Source organism: Rhinoraja longicauda, chromosome 4 (assembly GCF_053455715.1).
Source record: "Rhinoraja longicauda isolate Sanriku21f chromosome 4, sRhiLon1.1, whole genome shotgun sequence".
Lineage (NCBI taxonomy): Eukaryota > Metazoa > Chordata > Chondrichthyes > Rajiformes > Arhynchobatidae > Rhinoraja > Rhinoraja longicauda.
The window spans coordinates 69,579,118-69,591,894 of NC_135956.1; positions in this window are offsets into that span (position 1 = coordinate 69,579,118).

Here is a 12,777-nt window from a genome sequence, read left to right on the forward strand (position 1 = left end):
TCCAGCTCTCTCTTGAATGCATTCAGAGAATTGGCCCCCACTGCCTTCTGAGGCAGAGAATTCCACAGATTGAGTGAAAGGTTTTGCCAGTGAAGCCACACCATGCATGAGTACAGACACCTCACGTGTAGGCGTGTTTTTGCTGGATGAGTCTTTGAAATAACGCGCTTGGTTTGGTTTACCGAAGTCTGGTTTGCTCTGACATGGTACATACAATACAATACAATACAATACATCTTTATTGTCATTGTACAGGGGTACAACGAGATTGGGAATGCGCCTCCCATACGATGCAATAAATTAATTAATTTCAACCACAACAACCCAACGAAACAAATTGTGACATCTTTTGTGTTTGATTTTGGCGCTGCTTTTTCAGCAACGATTCCCACGAGTACCATCAAAACAACAGGTGGTGCAAGGAGCAAAATACCAGAGTGCAGAATGTAGGAGCACAATGAGGCCATTCGGCCCATTCGGGTCTCCCCCGCCATTCAGCCACGGCGGATCTATCTATCTATCTATCTATCTATCTATCTATCTATCTATCTATCTTTCCCTCCCAACCCCATTCTCCTGCCCCCTCCCCATAACCCCACCAGAGCTCATCAAGACCCTGTCAATCTCTGCTTTGAGAAAGTGCCAGGCATCGACTAACGTTCATGAGCGTTCCCCCACTGAGGCATCGGCTATTTCCAGCCTTGGTTGGAAGCTGACACCCTCTCTCTCTCTCTCTCTCTCTCTCTCGGACACAGGGGGTGGCGGGTTACCAACCAAACAGTGAACCTTGGCGAGCTGTGTTTGAGAAAGCACCTCGAATCCGATGAAGGCGGAATAGAACCGAGAATACTTACTGCTTTATTTCCACAGTCAGAGGAGTCTGGAGATTTTCTGGTGCAGTCAACCCTGGAGGGGTCAAACATGACCTTTTAGTTGGATATTTTCACGGTGTGAATACTGACTGGCACTCTGATGGGAACATTATATTCTGTGCAGTTTCAGGGCCTGTGACCTCCATGCCGTGGAAGGGCAAGGGCAACCCGTGTTTGACAACTCTACCGCTCTCAGTGTCCCCCACACACACACACCCACACACACACACACCCACACACACCCACACACACCCACACACACCCACACACACACATACACCTACACACACCCACACCTACACACACACACCCACACACACACACACACACACACCCACACACACACCCACACACACACCCACACACACACACACACACACGCATGCACACACACACACACGCACACACACACACACACCCACACACACACACACCATGACCACCAGGCTCAAAACCAGCTTGACCCATCAGTCCTTCCAGGTGAGGCAGAGGTTCACTTGCACCTCTTCCAACCTCATCCACTGTATCCGCTGTTCTCGGTGTGGACCCCCATATATCGGCGAGACCAAGCGCAGGCTGGCCAATCGTTTCGCTGAACACCTTCGCTCGGTCCGCCTGGACCTACGCGATCTCCCGGTTGCCAAACATTTCAACTCCCCTTCCCATTCCCACACTGACCACTCTGTCCTGGGCCTCCTCCACTGTCAGAGTGAGACCAAACACAAATTGGAGGAACAGCACCTCATATTTCGCTTGGGCAGCTTACACCCCAGCAGTATGAGTATTGATTTCTCTAATTTCAAGTAACCCTTGCATTCCCCCTCTCTCCATCCGTCTCCCACCCGAGTCATCCTGCCAGTTCCACTGTTCGCATCCATATGTCCCTTCGTGATCACCTCTTCCTTCCACAGCCAACAATGGACAATTGTGGGCTCCACCTTTCCATGGTCATTAGTGTCGGCTCTGATTTGCTCTGAATCTTTTCATAATTCTAGATTCCCTCTCCCCTGACTCTCAATCAGAAGAAGGCTTTCGTCCCGAAACATCACCTATTCCTTCTCTCCAGAGATGCTGCCTGACCCGCTGAGTTAGTCCAGCACTTTGTGTCTTTTTCCCCAGCAACATCAGGTTTTTAAGGCCCAATAGGTTTAAGGTGATCGGGGGGGGGGGGGGACAAAATTTGAAAGAGATGTGTGGGGCATGTTTTTTTAAACAGAGGGTTGTGGGTGCCTGGAACAAGCTGACCAGGGTAATGTTGGAATAATGTCCCCAACAACTCTCACCAACTTCTACAGATGTGCAGTGGAAAGCATTTTATCAGGATGCATCACAGCGTGGTTTGGCAACAGCTCCATCCAAGACCGCAGGACATTGCAGAGAATTGTGGACGTAGCCCAGATCATCACACAGACCAAACTCCTTTCCATTGACTCCATTTGTACTTCATGCTGCCTCGGCAAGGCCAGCAGCATAATCGAGGAGGAGTCGTACCACAGTCACTCCCTCTTCTCCCCTCTGCCATCAGGCACAAGGTACAGAAGTGTGAAAACGCACACCTCCAGATTCAGGGACAGTTTCTTCCCAGCTGTCATCAGGCAACTGAACCATCCTATCACCAACTAGAGAGCAGTCCTCACTTCCCATCTACCCCAGTGGAGACCTTTGGACTATCTTTAATCGGACTTTACTGGACTTTATCTTGCACTAAACATTATTCCCTTTATCCAGTATCTGTGTACTGTGGACGGCTTGATTGTAATCATGTGTTGTCTTTTCTTTGGCTGGATAGCATGCACCAAAAAGCTTTTCACTATATCTTGGTACAGGATCATCTACAAGGATCTTATAGAAACGTATAAAATTCTTAAAGGATTGGACAGGCTAGATGCAGGAAAACTGTTCCTGATGTTGGGGGAGTCCAGAACCAGGGGTCACAGTTTAAGAATAAGGGGTCGGCCATTTAGGGCTGAGATGAGGAAAAACATTTTCACCCAGAGAGTTATGAATCTGTGGAATTCTCTGCCCCAGAAGACAGTGGAGGCCAATTCACTGGATGTTTATCTTAACATATAAGATTATTAAGGGGTTGGACACGTTAGAGGCATGAAACATGTTCCCAATGTTGGGGGAGTCCAGAACCAGGGGTCACAGTTTAAGAATAAGGGGTAGGCCATTTAGAACAGAGATGAGGAAAAACTTTTCCAGTCAGAGAGTTGTAAATCTGTGGAATTCTCTGCCTCAGAAGGCAGTGGAGGCCAGTTCTCTGAATGCTTTTTAGATAGAGCACTTAAGGATAGCGGAGTCAGGGGGTATGGGGAGAAGGCAGGAACGGGGTACTGATTGAGAATGATCAGCCATGATCACATTGAATGGTGGTGCTGGCTCGAAGGGCCAAATGGCCTACTCCTGCACCTATTTTTCTATGTTCCATGTTTCTATACAAGTGACAATTTTAAACTAAACTAATCTAAACTAAACTAAAGATGCGACAGTGATGTTTAAGAGGCTTTTGGATAGGCACATGGATATGGAGGGAACACAAAAAAAAAGAACTGAAGATGCTGGTTACTACACAAAAGGACATAAAGTAACTCAGCAGGTCAGGCAGCTTCTCTGGAGAGTACGGAGAGGTGATGTTTAGAGTCGGGACTCTTTTTCAAACTGGCTGCAAGGGTGGGGGGGGGTGGGGGGGGGTGGGGGTGGGGGTGGGGGTGGGGGGGGGGGTGGGGGTGGGGGGGAGGGGAAGAAAGCTGGAAAAGGGGAGAGGCAGGACAAAGTGTGGTGAGTCCGAGTTACAACATGGTCATAGAGCTGCAGTAGGAATCACAGAGTGGGAACAGCAAGAGAGGGTCTCACAGAAGTCCCGTCAGAGAGAGGAGAACATCTTCAAAGTAAGCATACCTTGAGGAGATATTGCAATGGAGCGGACAAAATGTAGAAACAAAGAACTGCGGATGCTGCTTAATACACAAAAAGACACAAAGTGCAGGAGTAACCCAGTGGGTCAGGTAGCATCACAAAGCACTGGAGTAACTCAGCAGGTCAGGTAGCATCACAAAGCGCTGGAGTAACTCAGCAGGTCAGGCATTTGGGTTAGGGTCAGAGTTAGGTCCCAACCCGAAACATCACATGGCCATGTTCCCCATGTATTATTAGAGTCAGAGAGTCACACAGCGTGGAAACAGGCCCTTCGGCCCAACTTGCCCACGCCGACTACACGAGTCCCGCCTGCCTGTGTTTGGGCCATATCCCTCTAATCCATGTACTTTTCGTATCCATGTACTTTTCTAAATGTTTCTTAAACATTGGGATAGTCCCTGCCTCAACTACCTCTTCCGTCCGGCAGCTCGTTCCCTACACCCACCAAACTTGGTGCAGAAAGTTACCCCTCAGGATTCCATTCGATCGTTCCCCCCTCTCCTTAAACCTATGTCCTCTGGTTCTCGATCCCCCGACTCTGGGCAAGAGACTCTGTACGTTTACCTGATCAATTCCTCTCATGATCTTATATGTAAGGTTACCCCTCATTCTCCTGCGCTCCAAGGAATAGGGTCCCAGCCTGCTGAATCTCTCCCTGTAGCTCAGTCCCTTGAATCCTGGCAACATCCTGGCAAATCTTCTCTGAATTCTTTCAAGCTTGACTGCATCTTTTCTACAACATGGTGACCAGAACCGAACACAATGCAATGTTCTATGTTCCATGGACCCGATCAGCTCCAGTGCAGCTGAGAATAATGTTATCAAGACACAAGAGACTGCAGATGCTGGAATCTTGAGCTCAACAGAAAGTGCTGCTGGAGGAACTCAGCAGGTCAGGCAGCATCTGTGGAAGGGAGTGGACGGGCGACTTTTCGGACCTGCAGTAGGTTACTAACATTTCTTGAATTATGAGCCAACAATGGATAATTCTGTTGTCACAAGCCCAGTTATAGTCATGTAGCACGGAAATAGGCCCTTTGGCCCAACTTGTCCACACCGACCAAGCGGCACGGTGCGGTGGAGCAGCGGTAGAGGACATCGACAGCACAAACATTTTGGACTTGAAGGGTACAAGATGGTGCCTAAAACGTGAGGACTTCTGCATACTACATGGGTCAGGCAGCATCTGTGGATAGGTGATGTTTCGGTTCAGGACTCTCCTTCAGACTCCAAACGTCGCCCATCCATGTTCTCCACAGATGCTCCTTACCCCCTGATTTACTCCAGCACTTTGTGGCTCTCATTGGTAAAACCAGTGTCTTCCACTGTCTTACGCTCTTGCACTTAGACACAAAATGCTGGAGTAACTCAGTGGGTCAAGCAGCATCTAATGGAGCAGCTTCGCCAAAGGGCGGCATGGTAGCACAGCGGTATAGTTGCTGTCTCACAGAGCCAGAGACCCATGTTCGATCCTGACTACGGGTGCTGTCTGTACGGAGCTTGTACAGCTCCCCTGTCTGTGACTGCCTCCGGGTGCTCTGGTTTCCTCCCACACTCCAACGACGTACAGGTTTATAGGTTAATTGGTTTCGGTAAAGATTGTAAACTGTCCCTCGTCTATAGGTTAGTGCTCTAGCACGGGGGCGATTGCTGGAAACCACAGACTCGGTGGGCCGAAGGGCCTGTTTCCAAGTTTTATTTCTGTAGTAAAGTAAAGTCTAAGGATATGGCTCAAATGTGGGCAGGTGGGACGAGCGTTGATGGGGCTTGGAAGGCATGGGCAAGTGAGCCAAAGTGTCTATGTTGCATCTATCTCCAAAGTGTAAAAGTCTAAAGTCTAAATGATGCTGCCTGACCTGTTGTTACTTCATTATTTTGTATCTTTCTTTGGTAAAACCAGTATCGCCAGTTTCTTGCAATTACTTTTATATTTAAATAAGATTGTACCTAATGTATAGCAGGATTGTCACGGAACTGTATGCCAAAAAAGAATTTCACTGTACTTGTGACAATAAACTAACATTAAAGCATTGAACCATTGAGATTATTTTGGATTTAATGACATCATGTTTAAAACAAAGGCTCCTTGCCGTCGTGTTTCCCAGGTGCTGCCTGTATGGAGTTTGCACGTTCTCCCTGTGACCGCGTGTTTTCTCCGGGTGCTCCAGTTTCCTCCCACACTCCCAAACACGTACAAGTTTGTAGGTTGTGTTGGAAGGAACAGCAGGTGCTGGTTTAAACCAAAGAAAGACACAAGAAGCTGGAGTAACTTAGCAGCTCAGGCAGCATCCCTAGAGAAAAGAAATAGGTAAGGTTTTGGGTCGAGACCCGCCTTCAGACCGATTAATTGGCTTACATCCTAGGTTATTAGTAGGTTAATTGGCCTCTGTAGATTGTACATTGTCCCTCGTGTGCAGGACAGTGCTGGTGTACGAGGTGACCACTGGTCAGTGTGGGCTTGGAATGGTCCTTGTGGGCTTGGAATGGTCCTTGTGACTGTGTTTCCCATCACTGGGCTGATATCTGCACGGTCAGCCTTTCACTGACTGCTTGCTGAGGGGTTCATGCATCAGTTATGGTGGGTGTGACCTGGGTCGATCGAGTGCCTGGTGCGGGGGTTAATGAACGGGGAGGGTGAGAGTGGGGCTGGCAAGAAGGAACCACATTCCACGCACTCCACTGACCGAGCACATTGGTCAGTCTCACGCTGATACCAATCAGGGGGCTGAACCAAAATGGACATCAAAACAAATGACCTGGAGGCTCAAGTTCATTTCGGGCGGCATGGTGGCACCTGGTGGAGTTGGTGCCTCACAGCACCAGAGACCCGGGTTCGATCCTGACTACGGGCGCTGTCAGTACGGAGTTTGTGAGTTCTCCCTGTGACCGCATGGGTTTTCTCCTGGTGCTTTGGTTTCCTCCCACACTCCAAAGACGTACAGGTTTGTAGATTATTTGGTGCGGTAAAATTGCAAATTGTCCCTAGTGTGTGTAGGATGGTGTTAATGTTCGGGGATGGCTGTTCGGCGTGGACTCGGTGGGCCAATGGGCCTGTTTCTGTGTTGTATCTCCGAACTAAACCAAACTAAATCTCTTTGCCAGACAGCTGAGGAAAGTTCTTTAGTTTTAGTTTTAGAGATAAAACGGTGGCCTTGCTCACCGAGTCAGCGCCGACCAGCAATTCCCGCGCGCTAACACTATCCCACACGTGCGAGAGACAAATTTTTATCAAGCCAATTAGCCCACTAATCTGTATGTCTTTGGAGTGTGGGAGGAAACCGGAGCACCCGGAGAGAACCCACGCGTTCACTAGGAAAACGTGCAAACTCCATACAGACAGCACCCGTGGTCAGGGTCGAAATCAGGTCTCTGGCACCGATCGTCCGTGGAAGTCCCAATGAGGTTTAGGACAACCGCCTCACCAGGTCTGGGCACCACATTTTCGGGGAACCTCCGGGGGAGTGGGGTGGGAGGGGTGGGGCAGGGGAGATGGGGGAGAATATGTACGGGAAGGTTAGAGGGGTCGGGCTTTAATCAGATCTTTAATCAGACTTTACTGGATTTCATCTAAACGTCATCCCACTGATCCTGTGTCGGTACGCTGTGGACAGATCAATTGTAATCATGTATAATCTTTTCTTTGACTGCACAGCACACAACAAAAGCTTTTCACTATATGATAATACAGAAATAACATACTAAACTAGGCTAAACTTAACGAAACAATAGTATGAACATTGAGTGCTCCAGTTTTAGGTAATCTCTAACAACTCCCTTCCCCTCCCCCTCTCCTTTCTCCACCTCCCCTGTGCTCCACCTGGACTTGCTCCTATTTCTCCCCTCTCCCTACATTCCTTCCTCTAGCTTCACAATTCGCTACTCCTCGATGTTTTTGTTCTTCTGGCCTTTGTCCAACAATCTGTCTGGCAAACATCCCCTTGCCTGTATCCACCTGTTACTTGTCACGCTTTGTCCTGGCCCCTCCTCTCTTCCAGCTTTGTTCCTCGACCCGAAACGTCACCTATCCACGTTCTCCAGAGATGCTGCCTAACCTGCTGAGTTACTCCAGCACTTTGTGCCTGTTAGTAAACCAGCATCTGCAGTTTCTTTTAGCATTTAATCCATAGCCAGTTATCAGTCTGAAGAAGGGTCTCGACCCGAAACGTCACCCATTCCTTCTCTCCTGAGATGCTGCCTGACCTGCTGAGTTACTCCAGCATTTTGTGAATAAATATCTTCGATTTGTACCAGCACCTGCAGTTATTTTCTTACCTCATCTGGTGCCCCAGTCATTTATCTCTGTACAGATACAAGGAACAGTAGATGCTGATTTACAAAAAAGCTTGTCCCATTTTCCCATGCTTGGCCCATATCTCCCCAAACCTTTCCTATCTGTGTACCTGTCCAAATCTCTTTTAAATGCTTTTATGGTACCTGCCTGAACGACCTCCTCTGGCAGCTCGTTCCATGCACCCACCACCCACCGTGTGAAAAAGGTTGTCCCTCGTGTTTGTACCATATCTTGTCCCTCTCACCTTAAACATGGGTCCTCATGTTTTTGATTCACCTATAAAAGATGGAGCCTTCACTCAATCTACTCTTGATTCGGCAAATCTAGGCCAGCGGTTGGAATGGAATGATAAAAGGTGCCATTTAAACCGTACGCCTAAATTTCAAGTTTCAGGCCGGCACAGTGGCACCAGAGACCCAAGATCAGTCCTGACCACAGGTGCTGTCTGTGTGGAGTTTGTACGTTCTCCCGGTGACCGTGTGGGTTTTCTCTGGGAGCTCCGGTTTTGTCCCACTCTCCAAAGAAATGCAGGTTTGTAGGTTTCATAAATTGTCCATCGTGCGTAGGGTAGAACTAGTGCATGGGGTGATCGATGGTCGGCGTGGACTCAGTGGGCCGAAGGAACTAAACTGAACTAAAACTCTGTTTTCATTCTGCCTATTTTTGATTCCCCTACCCTGGGTAAAAGACTCTGTGCCTTCACTCTATCTCTTCCTTGCTGTGCTTTGAATCAATGTGTCAGGTTGGACAGATGTCAGAACTCATTTCAACATGGTGTGATGTAAGTGATTGATTCTTCGAGCTGCTGCTCGAGTAGGTCGGAGTCATGGATTAAACAGTGACCTTTCCCCATTGCCGCTTGAGTTCAGATGCAGTCTAGAAGGATGGAATAACACTTGTGACCTCCTGATCATCCCCGAATACCATCCGCCATCCTGTGGCAACCCTGTGTCCAATGTCAGTGCCTTTGGGATCTACAATTCCACTCGTACACATCTGATCCCTCAGAATCACTCCCCTCTTCAAGACAGTGATTCTACAACAACATTCAAAGGTACTATAACAACATTTAACAGTACGAGAAACAACATTTAAAGGTACTCTCAAGATATTTAAAGGTACTATAACAACATTTAAAGGTACAATATGAACATTTAAAGGTACGATAAGAACATTTAACGGTACTATAACAACAGTTAACGGTACTATTACAACATTTAAAGGTACTCTCAGGATATTTAAAGGTACTATAACAACATTTAAAGGTACTAAAAGAAAATTTAAAGGTACTATAAGAACATTTAAGGGTACTAAAACAAAGGTACTAAAACAGGCAGGTACCATAAAAGCATTTAAAAGAGATTTGGACAGGTACACAAATAGACAATAGACAATAGACAATAGGTGCAGGAGGAGGCCATTCAGCCCTTCGAGCCAGCACCGCCATTCAATGCGATCATGGCTGATCACTCTCAATCAGTACCCCGTTCCTGCCTTCTCCCCATACCCCCTCACTCCGCTATCCTTAAGAGCTCTATCCAGCTCTCTCTTGAAAGCATCCAACGAACTGGCCTCCACTGCCTTCTGAGGCAGAGAATTCCACACCTTCACCACTCTCTGACTGAAAAAGTTCTTCCTCATCTCCGTTCTAAATGGCCTACCCCTTATTCTTAAACTGTGGCCCCTTGTTCTGGACTCCCCCAACATTGGGAACATGTTTCCTGCCTCTAATGTGTCCAATCCCCTAATTATCTTATATGTTTCAATAAGATCCCCCCTCATCCTTCTAAATTCCAGTGTATACAAGCCCAATCGCTCCAGCCTTTCAACATACGACAGTCCCGCCATTCGGGGAATTAACCTAGTGAACCTACGCTGCATGCCCTCCATAGCAAGAATATCCTTCCTCAAATTTGGAGACCAAAACTGCACACAGTACTCCAGGTGTGGTCTCACCAGGGCCTGGTACAACTGTAGAAGGACCTCTTTGCTCCTATACTCAACTCCTCTTGTTACGAAGGCCAACATTCCATTGGCTTTCTTCACTGCCTGCTGTACCTGCATGCTTCCTTTCATTGACTGATGCACTAGGACACCCAGATCTCATTGAACTCCCCCTCCTCCTAACTTGACACCATTCAGATAATAATCTGCCTTTCTATTCTTACTTCCAAAGTGAATAACTTCATACTTATCTACATTAAACTGCATTTGCCATGTATCCGCCCACTCACACAACCTGTCCAAGTCACCCTGCAGCCTTATTGCATCTTCCTCACAATTCATACTACCCCCCAGCTTAGTATCATCTGCATGGAAAGGTTTGGGGAGATATGGGCTACATGGGAAAATGGGACAAGCTTTTTTGTAAATCAGCATCTACTGTTCCTTGTATCTGCACAAAGACACTATAACAACATTTAAAGGTACTATAAGAACATTTAAAGGTACTATAACAACATTTAAAGGTACTATAACAACATTTAAAGGTACTATAACAACATTTAAAGGTACTATAGCAATAGGTACAAGGATAGGAAAATGCCTTGAGTCTTTAACCCAGAGTAGGGGAATCAAGAACCAGAGGACATAGGTTTAAGGTGAGGGGAGGAAAAATGTAATAGGCACCTGAGGGGAAATCTTTTCATGGAGAGCGTGGAATGAGCTGCCAGAGGAGGTAGTTGAGGTCGGTACTGTGCAACATTTAAAAGACATTTGAACAGGTACATGGATAGCAAAGGTTTAGAAGAATATGTCCCAAAATGCAGAAAGTCTTTTACCCAGAGTATTGAAATCAAGAGGGAATAGATTTAATAGGAATCTGAGGGGCAATCTTTTCATGCAGAGTGTGGTGGGTGTATGGTATGAGCTGCCAGAGGAGGCAGTTGAGGCATAACACCATTTAAAAGATATTTGGAAAGGTACGTGGATAGGAAAGGTTTAGATGGGTATGGGCCAAATATGGGCAGGTGGGTCTAGTGTAAATGGAGCATAGAAACATAGAACATAGAAAATAGGTGCAGGAGTAGGCCATTCGGCCCTTCGAGCCTGCACTGCCATTCAATATGATCATGGCTGATCATCCAACTCAGTATCCCGTACCTGCCTTCTCTCCATACCCCCTGATCCCTTTAGCCACAAGGGCCACATCTAACTCCCTCTTAAATATAGCCAATGAACTGGCCTCAACTACCTTCTGTGGCAGAGAATTCCACAGATTCACCACTCTCTGTGTGAAAAGAAACTTTCTCGGTCCTAAAAGGCTTCCCACTTATCCTTAAACTGTGACCCCTTGTTCTGGACTTCCCCAACATCGGGAACAATCTTCCTGCATCTAGCCTGTCCAACCCCTTAAGAATTTTGTAAGTTTCTATAAGATTCCCCCTCAATCTTCTAAATTCCAGCGAGTACAAGCCGAGTCTATCCAGTCTTTTTTCATATGAAAGTCCTGCCATCCCAGGAATCAATCTGGTGAACTTTCTCTGTACTCCCTCTATGGCAAGAATGTCTTTCCTCAGATTAGGAAACCAAAACTGTATGCAATACTCCAGGTGTGGTCTCACCAATGCCCTGTACAACTGCAGCAGAACCTCCCTGCTCCTATACTCAAATCCCCTCGCTATGAATGCCAACATACCATTCGCTTTCTTCACTGCACCTGCATGCCTACTTTCAATGACTGGTGTACCACGATACCCAGGTCTCGTTGCATCTCCCCTTCTCCTAATCGGCCACCATTCAGGTCTGCTTTCCTGTTCTTGCCACCAAAGTGGATAACCTCACATTTATCCACATTATACTGCATCTGCCATGCATTTACCCACTCACCTAACCTATCCAAGTCATGTTGCAGCCTCCTAGCATCCTCCTCACAGCTAACACTGCCCCCCAGCTTCGTGTCATCCGCAAACTTGGAGATGTTGCATTCAATTCCCTCGTCCAAATCATGAATATCTTGATCGGCATTGGGCCGATTGATTTTATCTATTGTGATATTGCTCTGTGTTAAAATATGTTTGACAGCGTTTCTGCACACTACACTGGGCTCAACTTATATTTGGTGAAGATAGAGACACAAAATGCTGGCTGGAGTAACTCAACGGGCAGGCAACATCTCCGTAGAAAAGGTATAGGTGATGTTTTAGGTCAGAACCCTTCTTGAGTGTGAAGAAGGATTCCCACTCAAAATGTCAACTATACCTTTTCTCCACAGATGCTGTCTGACCCGCTGAGTTACTCCAGCACTCTGTGTCTATCTTCGGTATAAACCAGCATCTGCAGTTCCTTCTTTACATTTGGTGGGCCGCATTTCGAGTAATGTATTCAGCTTTGGTCACCCTGCAAAAGGAAAGATCTCATAACACAGGAAAGAGAGCAGATAAGATTTACAAGGACGATGTCAGGACTCGAGGGCCTGAGCTAATGGGACAGGTCGGGCAGACTAGGACTTTAATTCATGGAGTACAGGAGGCTGAGTGGTGATAAGATAGTCATAGAGTCATAGAGTGTGGAAACAGGTCCTTCAGCCCAACTTTCCCACACCGACCAACATGTCACATCTATACTATTCCCACCTCCCTGCCTTTGGCCGATACCTCTCTAAACCTGTCCCATGTACATGTACAAATGGTTATCAAATGTTGCGATAGTCCCTGCCTCAACTACCTCCTCTGGCAGCTCGTGCCATACACCCAC